We start from the raw sequence: 24651 nt of genomic DNA on the forward strand, positions 1-24651 counted from the left end.
CCTTAGAGCAGTAGAACATGGTATCAACATCGATAAGGAATTATTTGAATTTTTATAATTCAATGTTATATGTACCATGATAGATAATCATAATTTCCTGTTCTGGTATATTATTGAACTGATGTGTAGTTTGATTAACAGTGACTACAATGTAATATGTACTAACGAAGCGACAAAATTTCACTTGTTATATATGCTTTAAAGAACAGTGTTTACTATATATGTTGTGGCTCCAGGATTCCTACTCCGCATGACCTGCTGCTATCTGTCCTTTTTATTTCTTCTCTCTTTAAATATTCATGACATAACATCAGGACTTCTCGCCTGTCTAACACTACTGTGGATATAAGATTGGGTCTTTTTATCAAAAAAACGTAATTATGAGACTTTATACTCGCGGTGGTGTTCACGAAACTTGGGACATGACTAGATAACGACAGATGCAATACGCAATATAGACATTCGATCGCTCCAAGATGGCCGCCAGTATGTGGTAACTAACTTCGACTACCTATTTCTCTAGTCCACTTTCTATTTTGATGAACTTACGTATCACGTATATTTGAAACAATGGCGGGCAGTACTCTGATTACAAACGCCCAGAAACTGTGGGAGAGTCAGTGACACTAATTAGGTGAGTGTGATACGGGTTTTCTATGATGCGATTCTCGTAAAATCTTATTTAACTTAATGGGACTAAGCGCACTATTAGGGCCACTGTTACACTTTCGTGCCCATCCAGATGAACACTTAGAGGCCAGTTACTTCTCTGGATTAACAATTACATATACGAGACATTGCGCTTAATAGGTGCGATGTTATGTCTCATAAATATACTCGGGCTTTTAAACGCACAAGGGAAACCGTAGGGCGACAATAACCATAAACACGTACGAATAAACGATTAGTGTTGATGCTATGGCCACTGTTAGACTACAACATTAATTCACGTTCTTTAGAAAACCTAATTAAGGATATACGCGCGCTTTGCATTCTCTTCGCGGAATTGACATTTACGGGACATCGTAGTGAATACTTGTTTTTATCATACACTTTTTGCAGAGGGGACGGATCCTGGTCCTTTTCTTTGCTCACTACATTACAGAAACGGAAAACGCCGATAGTGCCTTACATGAGGCACTTTGTGAAATACACGTGACCGATTTGTGAAGATTAGGTAAGCAATACCTAATGTCCTAATAGACTACGTGGTAGATACTATGTCAGTAACATTATTAGTACTTATATACGGTCACATCTTGCTTACAGATTGTATTTCGAACCTTTCACATTGAATACGAACGAGACATTGAACCTTACAAGGTGAGACTATCACCTTGCATAACATTACCCGGAGGATTTTACGGGTTATGCTTTCTTTGCTTACTTGGTACTTAACATGGGCACCCTTATTAACACTCACTGTTCATATCGGTTGCATACACGTGATTAATTTGGGGAGTTCAAGGACACAGGATTAAGTCACTCAATTGAATTTTGTACACTTACGTTCTGTCCACTTGGGGAACCTTTCGGGATCTATCTCTCTATGAATTACTCTACCTAGGGGATCACCCTTTTTTTCTCTTTTTTGGGGGGGGGGGGGGGGTACTTTCCCCTGGAGCCGTGCTTCTAACTTGTTTGACCATATGAGAGGTCTTTGTTGTTGTCTATATATGAACAAACAATAGATTTGTTTTGTACTTGTTTGCACGGTACTACATAGTTGACAATACTGGTTATATACCTGTTTACACAGAGTGTTAGATACTATGTTTTTCTTTTTTCTTGTATATATGCAGCCTTGAGAAAGCCCGTTGGGCGAAACGCGCCTCGGCTGCGCTGTGAGAATTGGACATCTGTTTGATTACCAATGATTAAAATATAACTTATCCAGTTATCAAGAACGGACATCGATTGTGTTCTTTGAATGAAATTAACAACTAACGGACTATACCCGGAGATAAGATTGTTTCAGGGGTGTATGATACTTTTGGGGTGTGCTGCATTGCCTTTTTGACAAATGGTGCAAGGGGGACATGAGGGAGAGAAGAGTGTATGGTCCTGTTATCCCGGGACGTCAACTGCTGTCAGGGGTCTTTCTCCCAGAGGTAAAACTACATTGGACTAGTAGCCATGTTTAAATTTGGAGCGCGGAGTGAGATGCGAGCCATTTCTTTAAATGTGTGGATATTTGCACGAGGAGGGGGTTCAGTGGGGAGCGTAGTAAACCCGTCACTTAAGGTACGGCAAGCAGCCAGCTTCAGTATGCACTATACGGAAGGGCGATGAAAACTTTTTGAGCAATGTTAGTGTGGTCCGGAGTACCGTTGCACGCGAGCCTCGGAGATCTATTATGTTCGGTCGGGTTCTTCTGTCACTCCACCTATTTGCGTGGTATTCCGACCACTCAAAAAACCAACAGTCTACATGAAACGCTTCAACGGACCGCCTCATGCTCCACTGGACTGTTTTGGTTTTACGCATTATTCATGCAGCTGCAGCCTCTTCTGCGCAGGTGTGCCGGGCGCTCTGTGTAGAAGTAGGTTCGATTGCGAGGAAGTAATCTGGTGGGTGGTTGTTAGATCGGCTCCATGGACTGTGGATTTCGCTTCATAAAACAGGTTAAATACTGGCTGGAGTGTGCGGACACCCCGTGAACAAGCCTGCGAGTGGTGTCGATTAATATGGTACACTAGTATATTCCCCTTCTGCCGTATCAGTGTATAGCATGCACCCTGCAGTCTCTGGATCATACAGCCACTGCGCATAGAGTTTAAACAGTGGTAGTGGGGAGTCATGACGTGATCGCATATCGGAATCACTGTAGTTTGCTGCGGATTCATTACCTGTTCCTGTGGTAAGAGGAGACATCGCGTGTAGCGAGCAGTGAGCCGTGGGTGCCTGAAACCGAACCACTGAATCCTGCATCAGCATCCTTGCTGCTCCTTGACCATTCAGCTGCCATAGTCTGCCACCACCCACCCACCCACCCCCAGACCTGTTCAAGTTTAGCTTCGGGCAAGCAGATATCAGCTACAGCACCTCCATCCGGTGGCTCCTGCGCTCACGACAATTGGGCAATTCATCTTTAGGATCATTAAAAGATGAAGCGGGTAAGCAGCGGGAGTTACAGGTACCGGGCAGCCCAGATCTCACTAGCGGCCTGATTCTTACACATTTACATATTACTCGTAAATGAGCCATGGAAATGTATGTTATCTTCCAAATCATATTTTTAGAAATATACATGAAAGGTTTGAGAGATAAGTTGTGTCCCCATACATTTCGTTATTACAATTTATGTATGTGTCTGTATCTCTTATAAGGAGTTAGTTTAACATCCGGTTTGTTAGTAAAACTGAATTACTGTGTATTGCGAAATGATGCCTGTCTAAAAAGTGTCACCAACATGAAAAGTTTGGCAAGCTCTACTGTAAACAGTAGGAATAAAAATGTGATGTACACTTAAATCCTGTTTAGTAGGATAATACATATTAAATACACACAAAACATTTTTTGCTCGTGCAGCCGTGCCAACATACAAGCCCGCACTCCAAGGTAATCCTGTTGGTATTTGTTCATTTCAACTGAAACATTTCGACTTCTCTGGTCTCAAAATGCAATATTGAGCCTTACTTAACAAAACCACGAGTACAGTGCATCAACATGGAAAAAAGGCTTCCGTTTTTTCATTTCATGTATGCCTTTTGAATTCACAGAAGACTGACTCAAAATTATAATTCTGATCAAATTGGGTTTCTGAAAAATAAAATATGGTTATAAAGAAATAAGTACACCTGTCCAAAATAAAAACGGAAAAAACGTTGCAATAGGTGATGCAAAACGTGTTAAGCCCATACAACGCAACTGAAAAGTGTACAATCGGTCAAGTGACCATTGGCTACTAGTCATCGGAGAATTACAGAAAACATTATCAAAGACGTTAGGGATCCGCTGACCACCAGTGACCTAATGTAGTGGAGCTGTTTCCTCAGAAGTCAAATTGAATTTGTTACGCAAGTGCTTGCATTATGGGCTGAATTGGAGCAAATATGCTGCTAATGTGGAAATTGTTGAGTACTAAATGTGTATGTATTATATTGTTGATGACAATTACATAGGCCATTGTCACCATAAACCACATCAGTAGAGGGACAAAGTCATGATTAACCCTTTTGATCGCACCAGCGATTTTGGGGTGTTAATTATAAAAGGCAAATTACAAAAGGAGCAACAAAGGGTCCATTTGAATCGCAAATCGATAAAAGTGGAACACATGAGGTTCTCATTCACGTTAGTGTACGCATTTATCGGTGGTAGTATTCACATACGGGTGGGTTTTGAATTAAAACACTACATTATCCATAATGCAAAACCGTGCACGAAAGGAGGTGATGTAATCAATCTGTGATGGCATATAATGTTGGTTGAAATGCCATGCTTTGTTTTACCCTTGATCAAGGTCTTCGAGAGACTGAAACGCATTGTACTGCGTCGAATTGACTTGATCGTGTTGCTGCCAGAAAAATAAACAGCTGCATATTACCTATACCTTTGAGTGCGTGTGGAATTGCTTCAGTGGAGGAAAAACTGCTACGATTTGAAACAGCGCTGTTCTGCCGTATTCACAAACCGCACCACCTCAGAGCGCCAGACAGTCGAGCCGACCGAAGGTGGATGGAGTGCCTGTTCTGTTTCTTGTGCCTGACATAATAAACAAGAGCAACCCCATGATGACGAGTGCCGGCTCCTTTATCATAGAAGGTTGTGGAGTGTGTATATGTATATATAACACACACACCCCTATTCAGTATATCTTAAGACAGCGTGGGAGGGTTTGGGTGGCTATATATTTTGAACTAAGTAAGGAACGTAACATAATTGGCAATGTACTGACAGGACAGTTGCGCCATTAAATGGACCGCTAAAAATAATCCTACAATAAACAAGTTCTAAAACTCTTCGGAATGCTCTGCAACAAAGACTATCATAGGGGAGATGGGATTACAAGTTAGCTAGTTAGAGTTAAAACAAAAAATTAGTGAATCACAAAACTAGATATACAAGACAAATGGAGTATGAAGTTATGTTGAGTGGGATTTGGAAATGTGCCCGGGAGCTAGAACAAAGAATGTTCAGGTCAACATACGAAACAATATACAGATAAAAATATAATATTTTGGGGAGGGGGTAGGGAGAAAGGGAGTTACCGGGAGGGAAATGTTCTATGGTTTACACATGCATATTGAATGTTTAAGACAAAAGCACTGGAAATTAACAAATCTGGAGAACAAATCTGCAAACGAAAAAAAAAAAATGGGGGAAAAGTACATTTATTGTAATTGCATTTATATAGCGCTTACTAGCCCTGACGAGGCATCGAAGTGCTTTTTCGGCAAGTAGCACACTACTCCGGAATCCATAAAGGATTAGTGGTGAATTAGTATAGTGAAAATATGAAAGTAATTTGAGCAGCGGATGTTAGTCAGTTAATGGGATTGAGAAGGATAGTGGAGGGATAGAAGAGGGGAAAAAAGGCTGGCATTTATATAGCGCTTGCTACTCTTGATGGGGTGTTGAACGCTTTTTCGGCGATGCATGCCAATAATGAAATAAGATTCTATGTCAGGACCGGCGGCGAGGATTAAGCTTTACTTTCTCCACTTTATTAACAAGCAGCCATTTTAAATAAACTGGTAAACAAACATTCCCATAAATCATAGGGAATGGAATAGAGTTAACAGAGTATGCAGTCCATGTACAGAGGGTCCATGGGAATCCACCAATCACAGGGCTTCCAACACCTCATAGTCCTCAGTCAGCCTCTATTCCCCCTCTTTCTTCGCTGCTTGCAGCCAGATAAGTGCCTTCCTTTTTTCCTCTGAAAATGTGTGGTTATATTTGCCTTTGCTTTTGCCTTTGATTCTATTGTTGGCGTATGGCCTCATGCTTTTCACTTGCTGTTAGCAACCTATAAGGCGGTATACTTGTGCTTATGTTGCCTTTTGTGTCTGTTTCAGTGACGATGTTCAAAGGCATTCGCTAGCGGTTCTATTTATTTTACCACTGCGAGCGCCTTTGAAGAGTTTATTTGCCTAGAGATTCTGTTTCCTCACAGGTCTTTGTGACAAACGCGCCGGTTACTCAGGCCGGTTTGTTTTTGGCCGTGGGAGTGTCTTCTCCCCAGCGGCCGATGTTGGTGCTGGCTCGCGGTTCACGCCTTTGGCCGCTAGGGGGAGTTTGTGTGCCCTCTTCCGTTGCGCGAGCTCCATCAGCATTCCGTGCATTTCACAGCTGTTGAGCAGTGCCGCGGTTGACTCTTGGTCTGCCTCACGCCCGTCTGGGTCTGTAATCTGCCATTAGGCAGAAACTTTGGTGTAAGGGGTCAGTATTAGACAATTTACTGTACGCTCTTATGGAGTCTGTTAAGTGGGACTGTAAAGTTCCTATGGCACGTTTTTTTGGTAGGCAGATCGCCCATTTATATTTCATCTTGCACCTGGGCTGTTGGGTCTAGCCCTTTTGTCACGCAAGCCCTGCTTGCCCAAAGTGTAGGCGGACACACAGCCCCCCATATCTGACCTGCAGGTCTATTTGCCCACTTACCTTTTGAAGGTTGTTTTTCTGCCTGGAGTCATGGATGCCTATCAGGAGACTTACCAGGATGACCAGTGGGAGGAGGAGCCCCTTAATGCCCTGCCTTGGGATGATTTTTTATGACGCAGTGAACAGTTACTTTCACACTGCGGTTGCAGAAGCTATGGCGCTATTAGAGGATCGCCTGACCTGAAAAATTGATCAGGCCTGCACGCTTTTAGCCAAAGCTGCGCAATTTGCGCCAAACCCTGCGCCAGGTGATGCTGTATCTGATGCTCAGCCCCCACCTTCTAAAAGACCGAGACTCTGGCGTCGACGCTGATGCATTCAGTCGCCTTAAGCAGGCATTCCTGGCTAGCTCGCAAGCGTCCTCAGGCACTGTTCCAGCAGCACCTGTTGCACCCTCACCTCCTGTCCAGGAGGCGGATGATCAGGGTGATGCGGATCAAGGTGACGCAGACAATGATACTGGTCCCTCTCGCCCCTGGCGCCCTTCTCGCCCATCCCCGGACTCTGGTGACCCTGACCTCTGTGCTGATATGTTGAACCCCCGATGACATTCTGCACCCTCTGTCTTCGGACTGGGCCCCTTTGCTCAAGGTAGCCCAATATGTGGCCAGCCGTATCCGGCGGCCGTTGGAACTGGGAGTTCGTAATTACCTCAGGGCGGAGTGTCCTTGCCCGTCCCTGGAGGGGAAGGTGGCAGCCACCTCGGATATAGATGCCCGCATGGCCACCTTCTTACAGAAATTTGTGAAGGATCCCAAAAAGGGTATAGACAGGTCTGGGCCGGCTTGCAAAGACAAGCTGTTGGATGCTTTGGGCCCTGCCACCAACATTTTGGACATGGCCGAAGAGGCGCCTCCGGTTCCCTTATTTCCCCGGATCATCTCTTCTTGGGCACAGAGGGTGGTGGTTTTCCTCGGGAACGCCAACTGCGCCCTGTCTACGGAGCGGCAGAGGTCTCTTCTCATTAAGATAGACCCCAGCTTGGTGACCTCGCAGATTCAGAAGCAGGCCCAGGGGGGCTTTTTTGGGGACCCAAAGGTCGAGGCGGCGGTGCCTCCAACTCTTCCGGTGATTTTTCTCCCTTCTTCCCATCTAAGTATGGGAGGGCCGTCTGGCGAGTTTTTTCCAGGCTTGGACTTCCAATCGGCGGTGAACCTCCTGCAAGGGCTGGGCTTTGTGATCAACAAATCCAAGTCTCCCTTGGTGCCTTCAGGTCATCTTTTTGGGGTTCCTAATAGACTCGGTAGCATCCTCACTCAGACTTCCCTCTCGCAAGTTGACGAAAATTTGTCACGAGATTCGGAGGACCCCGACCCAGTCACGCACCTCCCTCAGGCAACTGGCGCGCATTGTCAGCCTACTCTCGGCGTCCATCCAGGCTATCTTCCCGGGCGCCTTACATTACCGGGCCCTCCAGCGCCTCAAAACAATGCATCTTCGCCGTGGCCTTACTTACTCACGAAAGGTTCCGCTGTCAGAGGATGCCAGGGAAGAGCTCCAATGGTGGCTTGCTAACATGAAGGCTTGGAACGGGAGAGTGATCTTTGGGTCCTCGTCAGATATAGTAATCGAATCAGACACCAGCAGGTCCGGCTGGGGCACGAGGTGTGGAGAATTCACCACGGGCTGTGTGTGATCCCCTCGAGAACAACAATACCTCATCAACTGTCTGGAGCCCTAAGCCCTTAGCCGGCTCTATAGCAATTCAATACTGGACCAGGGACTCTATATGCTCATGTGTCCTTCTCAAAATGGACAACGTATCGGCAGTCTGCTACATAAACCATCTTGGCGGTACGAGATCGAAGGCCCTATCGGACCTAGCAGCGCATCTTCGGCAATACTGCCTGGATTGTCGGGTTTCTCTCACGGCAGAGTATCTTCCTGGACGGAACAATCAGGTGGCAGACTTTCACTCTAGTCACCTCCACGATGCGAGCCTTTGGAAACTCCATCCAGGGGTGTTCTCGGATCTTCAGCGGGTCTGGGGCCCCTTCTCAGTGGATCTGTTTGCCTCCCGCCTGGATCAGCTTCCTCGCTTCTTCAGCTGGAGACCGGATCCCTTGGTGGAGAGGACAGATGAGTTTCTGCAGGATTGGCTGAACGAGGTAGGCTACACCTTTCCCCCGTTAGCCATGATAACGAGAGTCTCTGCCCAGGTTCGCCGGCAAGGGGCGACCTTGGTGCTAGTCACCCCATTGTGGAGGTCGCAAGTGTGGTTTCCAGTTCTGCCGGAACTTTCTTGGGATTCTCCAATCCCACTCCCCCGCTTCAGCCCTCCTGCTCAATCCGGACAAGGATGCTCACCCGCTCATTTTACAGGGCTCTTTGGCCCGTCCCGGGCCTTTTGGGAGCAGCTGAGAAGTTAATGTCCAAGGCCTGGGTTAACAGTACAACTAAGTGCTACCAGTCCACTTGAAGGTGGTATTGTTGGTGTTTGCGACGGGGTTTCGATCCCGTAGCAGCAGATATGACTGCTGTTTAAACATTTTTGGCTGGCCTGGCGGAGGACAATTTGGCTTATCGCTCGATCAATACCTTCCGTTCTGCGATTTCGGCAAGGCATGCCTTGGTGGACGGCTCCCCAGTGGATCAGCATCCCTTGGTGTGTAGGTTATTGCGAGGCATTCGCCTGTCCTTACCTCCGGAGCAGAGGTACTCTGTCCTTTGGGACGTTAATCCGATCTTAAACTTATTCCTGTCCTGACAGCCGAATAGATTCCTTTCCCGCAAGGAGCTTTCGGTGAAATTAGCCATGCTCCTCTGCCTAGTCTCATGCAGGCGAGTGTCTGACGTCCGGGCGCTGGATGTGTCTTGGAGAATTTTTTCCCCTGCGGGCGTCACGTTTACAGTTCATCGGCGGACTAAAACCGGCACAAAAATTATTTCCTACCCTGCCTTCCCAGAGTCTCCTAAGCTCTGCGTAGTGCCTTGCCTAAAGGCGTATGAGGAGATGTCGGAGGAATTTCGTCCTCCGGGTGAACGACAGCTGCTTATCACCCTTAAAAAGCCTCACAAGGCTGTTTCCTCTCCAACGATTCTCTGCTGGGTCCATTGGGTGATGCAGGAAGCGGGCATTGACCTTTGGGTTTTTGGCGCCCATTCAACTAGGGGGGCCATGGCCTATAAAGCATTTACCCTGGGAGCTCGTCGGGAGGACATTCTGAATGCTGCGGATTGGTCTTCAGACTCCACCTTCAAACGGTTTTACTTTAAACCGGTGATTGATATGGCTCACTTGGTGGTCAGTAAGCTTTAAACTAGCATAAGCCTCGCTTCCGGTTCCGACAGAATGAAAAATTTCCTAGCTATCGTAACAGAAAGTTTCAATTCTATTAAGGACTCTGAGGAGAGGATTATCCCACCCAGGGTACACCTATGTGTAACTGCCCACCCTCGTATAAGGGTGGGTAAAGTGTGTTATGCTTGGCTTTTATTCCAGTTATAGTTGTGTACGTTTTGCCTCTGGTCTTTCCCCCTACAGGGCTAAACCTTAGCCACGGCGGTTGCCTTATTGTTTTACTACCTGCAGGGGATTCTGTCAAGCAGGATTCCTGAGGTGTTCTGGCTGGCTGTTCAAGAGCATCGAAAGAGGGGGGAGTAGAGGCCGACAGAGGACGATGAGGTGTTGGAAGCCCTGTGATTGGTGGATTCCCACGGACACTCTGTACATTGACTGCATACTCTACTGTTAAAACTATTCCATTCCCTATGGGAATATTTATCAGTTTCTTTAAAATGGCTGCTTGTTAATAAAGTGGAGAAAGTAAAGCATAATCCTCGCCTCCGAGTACTTAATAGAATTGAAACTTTCCGTTACAATAGCTAGGAAATTTCTCATTCTTGCATAATAAAGATATGAGAAAAAAAAATTAAGCTTGAGCGGTTCATAAACTCGCAGCTCATTTCAGCCTGGAAATGCCACTTCCCATTTGCTAGCACACACTGTGTATATTTGCGCATACAAATATTTTCATGCAGATAAATACTTCAGTGCAAAACCTACTTTTGCATATGTAATTAGCTCAAAGATACGGGCTAGAATATTAGAACTCCAACAAGGACTTAGAGTTCAAACTATAAAGAGAAACATTTATGGAGCTGGTGCTTAATATGTGCTCACAATTAAGACAAACAAGGGGTCTGAGAAATGAAGTGATTTTCCCAAGGATTACACAAAAATAGTCATGTGGAGAAGGTGTGAACTGTTTTGCTGGCCCATAGTTGCCAACCGAGGCATAGACCTGCAAATATAACCTAGGTTATTTTATATTAATAATTTGTGAAATAGAGCATCGTAATTGGCCAACTCAATACTTGGCATCAAATTGGATGAGGGGATTTTTTATACGGGCAAGTAGATTCGTGAAGCATTCAGTTTGGAAAGGTATTTTATATAATTCTGCATGCCCGACGGCTGCAGATCGCATGAGAGTGACAGAAGACAGTCTGTCTGGAAAGATCTAGGGTACCCCCCACGGGGGATCCTCCACCAAGGCGAAGGAACATTGCTGCACAGGAAAATTGAGATAACTCCTGGTTATCATTTTATTTTTCAGAAGGCTCTGAAGGTGCGGGCAGGGCTGCCCACAAAGTAGGGTGAGGAGTGGTGAGCACTCAAGTATGCATGATGGTTTGGCCAGTCGTCTTGGGCCGGCCAAACAGTTATGCACACTTCGCATGTTCTCCACCCAGCTGTGTTATAAGCCTGGGTGGAGAACAAGCTCAAGCTCCCACTGCCTGTGAGTGCTGAATTACAGTGCTCATACCAATCACGACGCTGCTGTCACGGTGAAAGCAGAGTTGTGATTGGCTAGGGGAGTCTGCTTCCTGCTGGTGGAGAAAAAGCAGCGGTCGGCAGCACAGTTGAGTGAATTATTTTTTATTAACCCCCACCCCCAAGCTCTCCGCCCCCCCGCGCCCTTTCCCTACCCACCAGACACCACTGGGTACCCCAGAACAGCGTGAGTGGCAATGAGACTTGTTTCTCCAAGGAACCGAAAATTGGTAAGTTCTTTTTTTTTTTTTTAACTCAATGAGGATATACATCTTAGCACTGGTGGCCTCTGAACAAAAGACTTCTCTCCATTCTATAGAGCAGGTGCCACAGAGTCAGTGAAAAAGAAGGGGCGTTACAGGAGACCACAGCCTACTTACACAAAGAACATGCTGCTATCTTACCCACCCACCAGGTTTATGAATGACAGCGGCCATGAGAGACACATTGGTGCTGTCCCACTGCAATAGACCAGCCTATTCCAGGCACAGAAAAGGGGATGTTTGAAAGTAGAGTAGTAATTAGGGCGATATTCAAATCGCATTACAAGTCTAGACTGCACAGAAGAACCAAAAGTATGACGAGAATACAAGTGGTCTCCTCTGCCTTAGAGAAGAGGCGGGGCAAGACTGCAGGCATTCTCAGAAAAAACAGGAGAAGGCCCTTTGCTTTTTAAAGGATGTATTTCTAATGTATACGTTGAGGATTTAAGATTGTAGGGCACCAATAGGAAGCCTCTGGTTTTTTAAAGTTTTTTTTTAGACCAGTTAAATTGAACAAAGGAAAAATGTGCATAAAAATGCATGGGGATTGTCCTGCTTAAGGTTGAGGAGCTAGATCATTAAACTGGGGGATGACATTGGGTATTAACGTTAGGAAAGTCAGATATACTTGTGTGAAAAGTGTACAACTTGGAAAAACACTAAGATAGTCCAAAAGGTACATAGTCTGACACATTTACAAGCTAAAGCCCCAGTTCTCAGTTTCACAAGCACTGAAGAGGCTTTGTGCACAAGAATGAAGGTTACGGATTACAAGAGTGGTGGCAAAGTGAACATTGCTTCCTATTTGCCAAATACAAATCTACGTCTTTCACACAGCCACAAAGGCTAAGGGTTGCAGCTCTCCCTTGTCAGACTGACTAGATACAGTGACTTTTACTGCATAACTGGAACTCATAGGTAGGGACTTCTAAAACTCGAGTGGGCTTGATCCAGAAATAGTAACTTCTCTGGTCTGGTTAAGAGATGTACACAGATCACAAAAGGGATCAATCCTCAGTGCAGGTGGACTTTGATGGACACGTCCAAGAAAATGTCCTGCTACCAACGTGTGGTGTGTGGGTTGCAGCTTTTCATCACCAGTGGCTACGCAGAATACTTCAGTATACAAATTGGATCAACGCAGACAACACTTCTGTTGACCAGGGGAGTTGCATTACTTATGGCAGGTATCTTCGTTTTGGGCAAATGAAGCTTGGGGAGATTCAAGAACTGCTGCACCAAGAAGACAATGATGGTCAGAGGAACCAGAGCAAATTACTGCCAACTGCAGCACCGTCATCCCAACTAGTTATCTGAGAGAAACACCAGTCTTTTTAAAAAATAAACATTAAATCAAAAGTAGGACAGAAGACCTGATTTAGAGAGGTCCTACTCCTATGCTCCAAGTACTACGCACCGCTGGTTCCTCAAACTGGATCGTTACACTTCATTCAGACATCCTCACCTCACGGGCAGTCCCCCGGTCCAATTTTTTGTGGGCCCTACTGGTTTTTGTTAATTTATTTAGGGCCGGATGAAGTGCCGCTCGACTTTTGGGCTTCTAAGGCACGAAACATGTTGACCACGCACACAAAGCTACCCTGGTACCTTAGGACCTCCTGGTAGCACCACTGTTTTTACTTAGTCCTGGTCCCATTTTGAAATATAGCGTTCAAGGGTCCAGTGCCTATTTAAGTCACCTAGTCACTTTGCACACATTATCAGTCACCATTTTTTAGCCCACATGCACCTACCACATACGGCGTCCTCAGATCTGAAGAACTCCGCCAAAGAAGCCACCAGGCCCTCAACACTCTGGAGCACGGGTCTGACGAGGAGCACCCTATTATGAAGCAAGACACCCCAACAGGTGTGTGAGGGCATTACGATCTGAAATACAAATCTCCCGGCGACTTGAACACTAGTCAGATAGCAACCTTGAGTGAATCTGCTCCATAGAGAAAACGGACTCCTTACTGTGATTTACATTTTTTGAAAAATAAAACAAAAATCAAGTTAATCCGTGTAGTCTGAATCAGAAGGGTCAACTGAATGTAAAAACAGGATCTGGGGCCCAGTTCAACTGGGGCCCTTGTGCCACAGATCTCTGCCATCAATATATCACACATTACATAGGTTAAAACGATCGCAGGCAACAGTGTAGTAGGTGATCCCCCACAGTTGCTGCAGCAATGAGTAAAGTCTACAGATTAGCAGGTGCCAGTGTTAGCTAGCACCTTGGTCGAGGTTCCTACATCCAGATGGCACACCCCTATCCCAGGGATCATGGCAAAGGATGCCTCCATAGTCAGCAAGCAAAAGACACAATTGATGGACTGGGGTGGGAGGGCAAGAAGAAGACTGACAAGATTTGATTGTTATCCTGAAGAGTTCAAAGAAGGAAAACATTGTGTGTGCCTGAAGCAGAAGTGGGTCAAATTCTTTCAAAAGCAGCTTTAATTTTCCATGAACATAAAACCGAAAAGCAAACACATTAAGATGGATGGAGCATTGAAACTTTAAGACACTCGCCCCATACTCTCCATGCCACTGGAGTCAGACTAGCCTGCCTGCTGAGTGGTGAAACCCCGAAACCGGTCCCAGGATGCTGGTTTCCGGTCCAGGGAGGACCTGGCCTGGCAGTTCAGGCTGGACTGTTCCTACTGGGTGCAGGGTCAGGACTGATGTGTATTTGGCTGGGTCCAAACTGGAATGGTAAGCAAAAAAACGATGGATTTAGGCCCAGATCTCTGTACTGGGTTGAATGTATGACATTGTTCTGCATTCTGTCCATCAATTGTTCTTTTTCCATTGTCAGCAAGCCATTTCAGAGCTCACTGGTACATGCGAGGTCAAGAACCTCAGACATACTAGACTTGTGGAATAGCAGACATTGTGACTGTTGAATGGCACGACTGCATAATTAGATTATGAACCTCACCATTCAGGTCAGGAAGAATGCACATGGTTACTAAGTTGAGTCTTGCATTGACTGGCTAGTAAAAAGTCATTTTCACAAATTTCAAGTTAACTAGTGTGTCACTTGTGCAGTTTGAAGAAATTGTAGACCCCCTCTTTACGAAGGAAGAACTCAATGCATGGATCTTCTTCCTTGGTGGCAACAAAATAATCATTGCCTGCTGTTGGATTTGTTGCCGCTTTGTACCCTGCGGTTTGCTGTACTCACCGAGCCACCGCTGTTGGACATGGACGTCACCGTGGGAAAGGAAGAGAGGAGCACTACATCTCCCAGGTGCCCTTGGCCGCTTCCACCTGGGCCTAGGGCCGCCCACCTGCTCACCGGTCCAATATCAACTCACCACAGTTTCCACTGCGCGGAACGCGCGCGGGAACGAGCCTGGGCAAAGCCCGGGACAAGGGCGGGGCCGTCAGGGGCCAGAGGAGGCCGGGCCATTCCTCTTGGTCCCACTGTACTGTTGCATTTTGTAAAGTGTCTTGTAATTTACTACTCTGAGGACTAATTTTGGGTGTTCTGACAATAGTGTTCAGTCTATTGTAGTTTATGATTTGTCTTGTTCTCTTAAATTGAGCACATGGCAATGTCTACGCGCTCGGGAAAGGGAGGTGGGTTAGGCGGGGGCAGAGTTAGTGGCACCTTAGATCAATTCATCATACGTGCCTATCACAGAACGCCGACTCTCTCTTGATCAGCTTAATAAACGCTCCTCATTGGGCAAAATAGCAATGGCTGTTTCCCCTGTTACAGAAAGTAACCAAACAAATAGTATTACATTTGGGAATAAACAAAGTACGGCGACTAGTTTGCATACAAATTCAGATAGCTCTATAGGTCATGGGCCTTCAACACAGCTAGACTGGTCGTATTCACCTCTGCTGGCTACTCCAACAGTGGCTTCTGAGACCATTATTAACATAATTCCCTCCCCTGAAATCCCAGTCTCCCCTGAGTCAACTAATATTGCAGGACCTAAAACTGCACCAAGCAAAAGGAAAAGAGTGGGTAGTGGCCAAAAGGGTGACCATGCTAAAGCACCAAAGAAATGTAAAACCAAACCGCGTAATACCAATAATGGGAAAGTGGGTCGCATAGCGATATCTACACCTCAACAACAGAGGATACAATCATCCTCTGTGCATTCTAATAACCTGGTCCCTCAAACCTCTGTAGAGCAGCTTCCCCTAAATCCTGGTCCATTTGGCCCTGAGTTTCAATCTTCCCTTGCTGGCCAATTTGAACTACTTATTAGATCTTTTACACTCCCTCTGATTGAAAGAGTGAAGACACTGTCTGAGAGGCTCGAGAGATTCGAGCAGGCCTCTCTAGACAACTTCTTTTCTCTTAAATCATTAATTAAGTTGCATTTGAAGATTGGCCACGATAATCCTGTCATTGCGGACCCCCTTCCTAATATCCAAAACAAGCCTATTTCTCAAGCTGCCTTGCTACACCCAAATACTGCCCCAAATTCAGGGCCTAAGAATGGAGCCATTGTACCAGGACCCAAACCCTTTGCACCTACGCTTAACCTGGGCAGAAAATCCACGAAAAAAGTTAGTCCCTGGTCCAACTAAAAGTCATGGAAACCCTGAAGCACTAGGACACGAGATAGAATCCACCCAGAGTTTGTCCAAATCACCTAGTAAGGAACCTGTACAAGATCAACCGAACAATAATGTTATCTGCACCCAGCAAAACCTACCTCACATTAATTTGCCACCGGAGTGCCTACCCTATGTTGTTGTTCTAACCGGAGTCCCTCAGCTCAAAGCTGGCAAGCTTGAATCCTTTACCGAATTAAAAAACAAAACACATTGGCTAAATACCAACAAGCCGCTTCCTAGGCATCTGGATGGCCAGGTCCTCTATGTCAGAAGGGCTTCCTGGGTGGGTAATAGACCCAAGAACACGTCTGGTGACTGTATTCTTGTAAACTTCAGGGATCCTCGTGTTACAAGGTTAATTTGTAACCAACAATCAGGCTTTGCTGTCAATGGTATAGGATGTTTTGACTTAAGCCAATTCTATTCAGATTCTGTGTATTTCCATCATTCACAGTCTTTTTTCCATTCGGCTCATGATGGGCTCCATAAGGGGGCCCGGTCTACCAGTGGCAATGATTCCACTTCTGCCTTCATTAGACATCGAGAACTTCATGGCCATTATGATTCCTATTGACATGGAAACTGTCGCGGTTGGAACTTATACCTCCGCTGGCGATCAAAACAAAGAAGATATAGAAACTCTTACTGAATTAGCTGGGGATCCCTTACCTAATACTCTGAGCCTCCATGCCCAGCAGCAAAGACCACAGTTTACTTTAAATCTCCAGGATACAAATTATTTGTTATCGCCCCCTACTCCTAACTTGTCTCAGGTTATCCCTAGTTCTGCCATTCCTCTTACAACACAGGATTTAGCTACAGACGTCCCTCTCTTAAGGGTTCTAAGTTGGAATGTAGCTGGCATTGCTAGCAAATTTGATCTCCCAAACTGGAATTCTCCGATAGAGCCCTATAGCATCTGTATCTTCCAGGAGACTTGGAGTACAGTGCCCCATCATCTGGTTGGCTATACCACCTTTTTTGTGCCGGCCATTCTACCTTCGTCTGGGAGAGGACGCCCTTCGGGCGGTCTTCTTATCTGGGTCAGCATCTCTCTCGGGTGCAACACTAGGCAGACCCAAAATATCTCTCCCGATATTCTAAGGCTTACTCTCAAGTGAGCTCAGGGAAGGAAGTCTCTAGACATATTTAATGTCTATGCCAAGGGTTTAAGCGGAGGAGCCTTGTCACCTGTACTTACACTTCTTGAGGGCGAACTGCGAAAGTGCCATCACGCATCCCACGTCCTGGTAGCAGGAGACTTTAATTGTTCTTTTGAGCCCCTTGCGTCATTAGACCTTCCTGATTTAATGGAGGATGATGCCAAAAGAGGCATTCCGATATCATCATTGCCCCCCATTAGGAGATGGACAAAATCAGTTATACATACGAACACCATGACCCTAGAGTTCGGACTAAGGGCGGCAAACTGCAGAACAGCTTCAGACCTGCAAGGCGCCCACACTTATAACAGGATAAACCATACCTGGATGATAGATTATATACTCCTTGATTTTAAACTTTGGTTATATGTGGTGGACATGGAAATAATTGCCTCTGAAGATAGTGACCACAACCAGTTATCCTGAAGTATGAAACCATTATGGGAGGGAGTAAATGGGTCTTTGATTCCACCAATAGTTAGCTTTATGCCAACCCTCGAGGTGTGCCCCGCAAACTGCGAGAGGCGCCTTAAATGGCGAAAAGTGATGCTTGACGAAGAGAAAGTTCAGTCGATTGGGGCAATACTGTGTGCAGCACAAGTCGAGCTGGCCTCGTCTAATATCCAGGAGGCTGCTTATGGCAAGGCTCCAGCCGTTTTCCAAGGTATTATTAAAGAGCTGGGGAATTTATTTCGAGTATATGGTAAAGGCGGGCCATCGAGGGGGGGGGGGGGGGGGGGGGGGGGGGAGATAAGCACAAATTCATGGATGGCTGGTACACACAAAATTGTAGGCGGAAGAAATCTGCCTTAATTATGGCACTCAAAAGCAGGTTCACGTCAAAGATCCAGCAGGCCAGGAAGGAGTATAGGATCGGTGTGACTAATGCTAAAAAGGATTGGGAGGAACAGTACTGGCAGGCATTAAGGGAGGCTTCCTCAAAACGTGACTCAGGTCCTTTCTGGAGCATAATTAGGACCAAGAACAGACCACGAACTTATGACATGTAACATCACTAGTGAGGTCTGGTTTGAGCATTTTTTCAAACTTTACTCCTCCCCGCCCGAGAGTGAGGGGGAGCTTTTTCCCCAAAGAGGCTTTTGCCTCCATGGGTACATTGAACACTGACCCTTTTACTGAAAGGGAGGTGGTCAATGCCATCAAGTCCATCGTTCCCCAGAAAGCAGCTGGTCCGGATGGTATCCCTGGTGACGTCCTCAGATTAGATCCATCCAGATGGGGGAAGCTCCTCTCCACCCTAATTAATGCCATCGCTAATGGTGCTTCGGTCCCTGAATCCTGGAAGGGGGCTGAGGTTGTCCCGATTTTTAAGAAGGGTGGCAGGGACGACCCAGCCAACTATCGCCCAATTAGTCCGATTGACTCAACCCAGAAGGTTGTCGGGAAGGTGATTCTGGAGAGGATCCTATTCTGGGCGAAAGAAAATAACATCCTTTCAGACTATCAGGCAGGCTTCAGGGTCGGGACAGGTACCATAGAACAAGTCTTCAGACTGCTCCTCGTTTACTGAAAGGTTGTCCTTCTCGGAAAGGGCAGCCTCTATCTCGCCTTTATAGATCTTAAAACAGCTTTCGATCTAGTTCCCCGAGCTACTCTGTGGGGCGTCTTGGCCAACATGAAGATTCCCCCCAACTTACTGGCTCTACTAATAAAACTTCACGAGGAGAACTACGCACAAGTGCGGTGGGGCTCACAGGGCCAGAAAACTGAGAGAATCCCAGTGAACAGGGGTGTCCGCCAGGGATGTGTTCTTGCTCCTACCCTTTTTTCCACTCTATGTGAATGGTGTAGTGGAGCACCTGCTGAAAGTTCCTTCTGATGCGCCATCCCTGGCGGGCGAACGTATTCCAACTCTCCTGGTCGCTGACGACACTCTTTTGTTATCTAAATCACCTATGGGTCTTCAAACTAGACAGCTTCCAAACCTTTTGTAATGGCAGAGGCCTTACAATAAATTCCGCCAAAACGAAATACCTAATACTGAATCCACTTAAAAAATTAGGGCGGCCCCCAGTTCTGAATGCGGCTAACCTCGAAAGGGTAAAAGAATTCGACTACCTGGGTATCCGCATTTCAGACACTATGCGATGGTCACCTCACATACAAAAGATGCTTTTAAATGATAAGAGGGTTACTGGTGCCCTCCTCAGGGAACATCATTCTTCCATGTCTAGGCCAATAGCCCCAGCCCTAGAGATATATAAAGCAAAAGGCGTGAGCTCGGCACTTTATGGCGCCGAACTATGAGGCCTGAATAACATGGACGAGCTTGCTAAGTCTGATTGCAGTTTCTATAAGGAACTGATGGCATTACCCCAGAGCACTCCAGTAGTGCCTCTGTTAAAGGACTTGGGGGTGCCACACGATGAAAGACTTGGCAACCCTTCTCCTATGGGCCCGGCTTTGGCGAACCCCTGAGCTAGCCAAGTATGCAGAGTGACTGACTGAAATATTGTCTATGCGTGGTTGGAACAAAATCAAATGGCTGAAAGATGTTAAGACCTTGCTTTGTGACCTAGGTCTCAAAGACGCCTGGGTGAATAGAACCTCACCCCCGAAAGCTGAACTGAAGAAATTGTACTGGAGTTGGGTCACTGCAAAGAGGAATTCTAGTCTTTATGGTGGTAGAAGCATCACTGAGTTTTTAAGGCTTAAAGATGAAGTGCGCTATGAGCCCCATCTTGATATTATTCAGAAGCCTTTCGATCGGGCCCTCCATTTTAAATTTAGGGTTGGTACACTTCCAGTGCGCGAACTAACCGCACGCTGGAAGCCACCTTTCCAGACATCATCATTTTGCCCTCACTAGGAGACTCGAGTTAATTGCACATGTTTTATTTGCATGTCCTGAATATAAAATCCCAAGGACCTATTGGCTCAAACCTTTGTGTAGAGACTTGGGCACAAGAGACCATCTCATAGCTTTGCGCATTCTTAAAATCAGATACACGACCCCTGTATGTTTGCGCATTATCCAAGTTCCTGAGGTGGTCTTGGCTCATAAGATCAAAAGCCCTAGTAGTCCACACATAAGCAGTCCTTTTGTCATATTGTTTGTTTGTATTCCTTTTTTAAGAAGCTGCCTTATTCTGTTTATATGTATTTTTTATCTTCTGTCTGCTTTGGAAATCTGGTGATATCACAGTTATGACAAATCCTGCGATTTTATATATTTTTTTATGTCATAAATGTACACGCTTTTAAGATATGTTTTTATTGAAATAAAGCTCATTTCATTCATAATCATCCAACCTTTCTATCAATGGTCCACTTGAGCAACCAAGTGACAGTTGTTTAGTGAAAGACAAAAAAACTATCAAAAACAAGGCTGCCGGCATGCGAGAGGCCAGACAATGACCATGTTCAGAGAAGGATCCACAAGTCTGAGCAAGCATAGCACGGGATAGAAACCAAAGCACATCTCCAGTTATGGCTTCAGCATTTTATTGTTCCAAAACGAAAGTACAAAGAGGGGAAAGACAATATCACTAGGCTGCTCAGCAAACCCACACAGACACAGGAATTTGGTCAAGCTAGTGAGAACAAATGCACAGCTTTCAGTCAGGGGCACACATTGTCATAAAACCCCTCTCAACTGGGTCTAACAATCAGTGGAAACCCACGGGCTTTGTCAGAATGGAAGGCAAACGCCAGAACCTTTCCCTACTACAATAATCTGAGATTACATGTAACAAAATAGTTAACTAAAGCCCATCACCCAATGTGATAAACTGTTAAAGGGTTACTGGCTTTAAAAAAAAAAAAACAATTAATAAGCTAGACCAACTGCCTCCGTCATAACATTTCATAATAAGCACACCAGACCTGTGGCAACAGACAACATTTCCCAATGCACAAATCAGGCCTATAGATTGTCACTATAACCAACTCAAACTAACAGTTTTGAGCATAAGCTTTTCCAAAGGACAACCTACTCTTCTACCTACTGCCTCTTAATGCAGACGGATTCTCGTAGAGCAAACCTATTTTCATGGTCTGTCACACAGGGTAACAAACACCAAAACAATTGCTTACTATGGTAATCTAAGATTCCATGCAACAAAACAAGTAAGGTTAACAGAGTAATAAAGTCAATAGGCATTTAAGTGCCGATTGTTAACACATGATTTTCACAACAAATGTGAAGTCTAGTGCCTTGATCATAAAATGTCAAACAGCTTAGGCCTGTAAGCCATGATCATTGGCTTCCTACCATAACCAAATAAGTCCTGTTTCAAGTAGAAGTGTTACTACAAGCCAAAAAGGGAAATACAGGCAGTTTTTTTGTGAAGGACAAAAAATTCAACCCAATCAAATCCTGCACTCAGGTGAACCAACACGTGATTGAAGCCTAAGCCCCTCTCTCAGTAGTACTCTGAAAGAGTTTGTTGATCACATACGTTCTAGAGGCAGTTACATGGTCAAGATAGACCTACAAATCCATAAAGATTAGTGTAGTCCTGGGTATCCAATACTGCTCTCAAACAGAAATCTGCACTCCAAAGCCAATAATGGAACTGCAGTACGATCCTAATTACTGCTCTCCTCCTATCCGTGCTGCAAGCAGAGAAAGACAAACGCCAGCAATTACCTAGTTATAATACATGGAATTCTGCAATCCCTATATTAAAAACCGGTCTCTAATTTCTTCATAATTGGCGACCTGTGACACACCCAGTTACCGATTATAAAGAAATGACGTAGCCACACAACAATAACTTACTACAGGGGTGTTCTGACAACACAATGCCAGCAGCCAATGGGAGGTGAGGTCAGGTCCATAAATAAAGCAGCCGTTTCAAAATGTTCCTTTTTTCTGCTGTTTTTCTAGCAGTACTGTGGGAAGCAGAAAGGAGATATTTATGGCAACAGGTTGATTTTTGGGCTCCTTAGGTAATTAAAGAAAAAGGTTAACATCTTTCTGCACAGTACAAGCTACTGCATTTTTTTAAAACTGACTTTCATTAAACCTATTCCAATATCTTTTTGCAACAAATATCTAACAGCTTTGATGCGTTTAATTTTGCAACAGAGTCTATTTGTATTCCTCAGGTTTGTAAAAATGCTTTCATATAATAGCCAACACCAAGATTGTAAGTGGTTTGTGGGAAAGGAAATGTGTGGACCATGTATTATAAGGAATAAAGGTCCACCTGCCATACATGATCCGGATATTACAAGTCCTTTCCTTTCCAATGCTTTATTCGACAGTATTGTCATAAAAGCAACACATACATACAATATTTTAAGACAATAAATATTCTGAATTCTAAAACATTAAAAACAGATTAAACATGATCGCTGTCGAATACATTACAGATAAGAGTGAAAAAGGAAACTTTCCCTTCTCCTTGTTTGTTAAAAACCCAATATTCAATCAAATAACCTGATCCAATTACAACAAAAGGTAACTTGCCCGTATTACTAGGGCCAAGACAGTCAAACACTCTGAGGCAACGCCCTAGATCTAATCGACCAAGCCCAGCCTAGGAATTTAGCCATGGCTATTGCTATAGGCTGTGATGGATCCGTGGTGAGTATTCTTAGGGCCTCGTCATGCTTCCTAAAACCCAAAATCTTGCAGATAGGTATAACCTACTTAGCGCAAGGTTTCTTGCATAGTGGACAAAAGAACAACAAGTGGCTAATTGTTTCATCTTTGTCGAAACATTTTGGGCAAGCTTTCTTATTAACCCCAACCCAATTGCCATTAAATGATCTAACTGGTAGGGTGCCAATCCTCAGTTGGAAGTATAACTTCCTGTCAAATGGTTTCTCGATGAAGTCCCAGTAGTCTTCTAAAGCAGGCTTAGACTTCAATTCAAGAAACCGACCAGACAGTTCTTTTAAAGCACCCTTAGTACGCATTGAAACCATTGTCAGATCCAAATACAACTCCTTTAAAACCTTTTTGGGAGGGAAAGGAAGCATTTTGGGGGTCCTCCCAAAGTTCACTCAAACCTAAATTCACCAACAGTGACCTAATTTCCCCCAACCATTTGATCCTATGGTGATGATCTGAATCCATCACATCTTTTAGACCTTTTGCATAATGTGAGCGTTCGGCCGTACACCACAATCTTCTCCAATATAAGAGGGCGGAGTTTGGCCAAATCCCTTATAGGTTTCCTACCCATATCAAGTAATAATGGACACGTAGGAGTACTTTGAGGGACACCGATAGCCTTTCGCAAAAATGAATTTTCAGCAACGGTTAAGGTGGATAAATTCTGAAACCCCCAAAGTTCAGCACCATAAAGAGTAGAACTTAGAACTTTAAGACCATATATCTCCATTAATGGGCTAATTGGCTTGGTAAAGGAGGTGTTAAAGTTAGCTGCAAGGATCCCAGCCTGTTGCTTATGCTTCAGAGTAGCTGTGTTAATTTGCTTAGACCAGCTCATATCTGCCTGAAGCAAAACCCCCAGGTAAGTAAAAGCATCTACTTTCTCCAGAAGTACGTTATTCATAAAAACCTTGCCCCGAAAAGACTGGTGTTCGTTAAATGTTATAAAGTTTGTCTTCTGTGTTTATTATTAAACCACGAGATAAACAAAAGGCCTCAAATCTACTCAGGGCCTTTTGTAAACCGCTAGGGGTTTTAGACACTAACAGGGTATCATCCGCAAACATGAGGACTGGCATGCGTTCATTAGCCAACACAGGAGCATCGGTGGAGAACTCCTGGAAGAAGTCAGCCACCCCATTCACAAAGAGCAAAAACAGGGTGGGTGCAAGCACACAGCCCTGCCGTACACCCCTTGCAACGGGGAAGGAGTCAGTGACCTCACCCTTTGAGCCCCACCTAACTCGCGCATGATTATCCTCATGTAGACGGATGATCAAGGACAACAAATCAGCAGGAATTGCTAATTTACTGAGGACGTCCCACAACCTTAGTCATGGCACCAGGTCGAAAGCTGTCTTCCGGTCTACAAATACCACATATAGGGCTCCTTTTCCCAAGACAACAGTCTTCCAATAGATGTTAATAAACCGGAAAACCTGGTCTATGGTTGTAAAGGGACGAAAACCCGCTTGCAGCGGGGTAAGAATGTGTTCCTCATCCATCCATAACTGCATCTTATAAAGGATCAATCTCCCCATAATCTTTTGGACGGAGTCAATAAGACTTATTGGTCTATAATTTGCCGCAACTGATTTATCTCCCTTTTTAAAAACTGGTATAATCTCGGCCCCTTTCCAGGAGGCCGGGATCGGAGCCCCACAAGCA

At 45.1% G+C, this 24651-nt stretch overlaps 1 protein-coding gene across 3 annotated transcripts in view; it reads right to left on the reverse strand.

The window, feature by feature from the left end:
* Nucleotides 1-24651, reverse strand: part of PAPOLG (poly(A) polymerase gamma) — a 465484-nt gene that overhangs the window by 403040 nt on the left and 37793 nt on the right. The window contains exon 1 of one of the 3 annotated variants that reach the window (XM_085612364.1): nt 22141-22235. The exons of the other annotated variants lie outside the window; for them this stretch is intronic. The gene's annotated coding sequence lies outside the window, so the exon portion shown is untranslated. Of the gene's footprint in view, nt 1-22140; nt 22236-24651 lie in introns of those variants that run through there. 3 annotated transcript variants of the gene reach the window in all.

This window comes from Triturus cristatus, chromosome 6, assembly GCF_964204655.1.
Source record: "Triturus cristatus chromosome 6, aTriCri1.1, whole genome shotgun sequence".
NCBI classification, from domain to species: domain Eukaryota; kingdom Metazoa; phylum Chordata; class Amphibia; order Caudata; family Salamandridae; genus Triturus; species Triturus cristatus.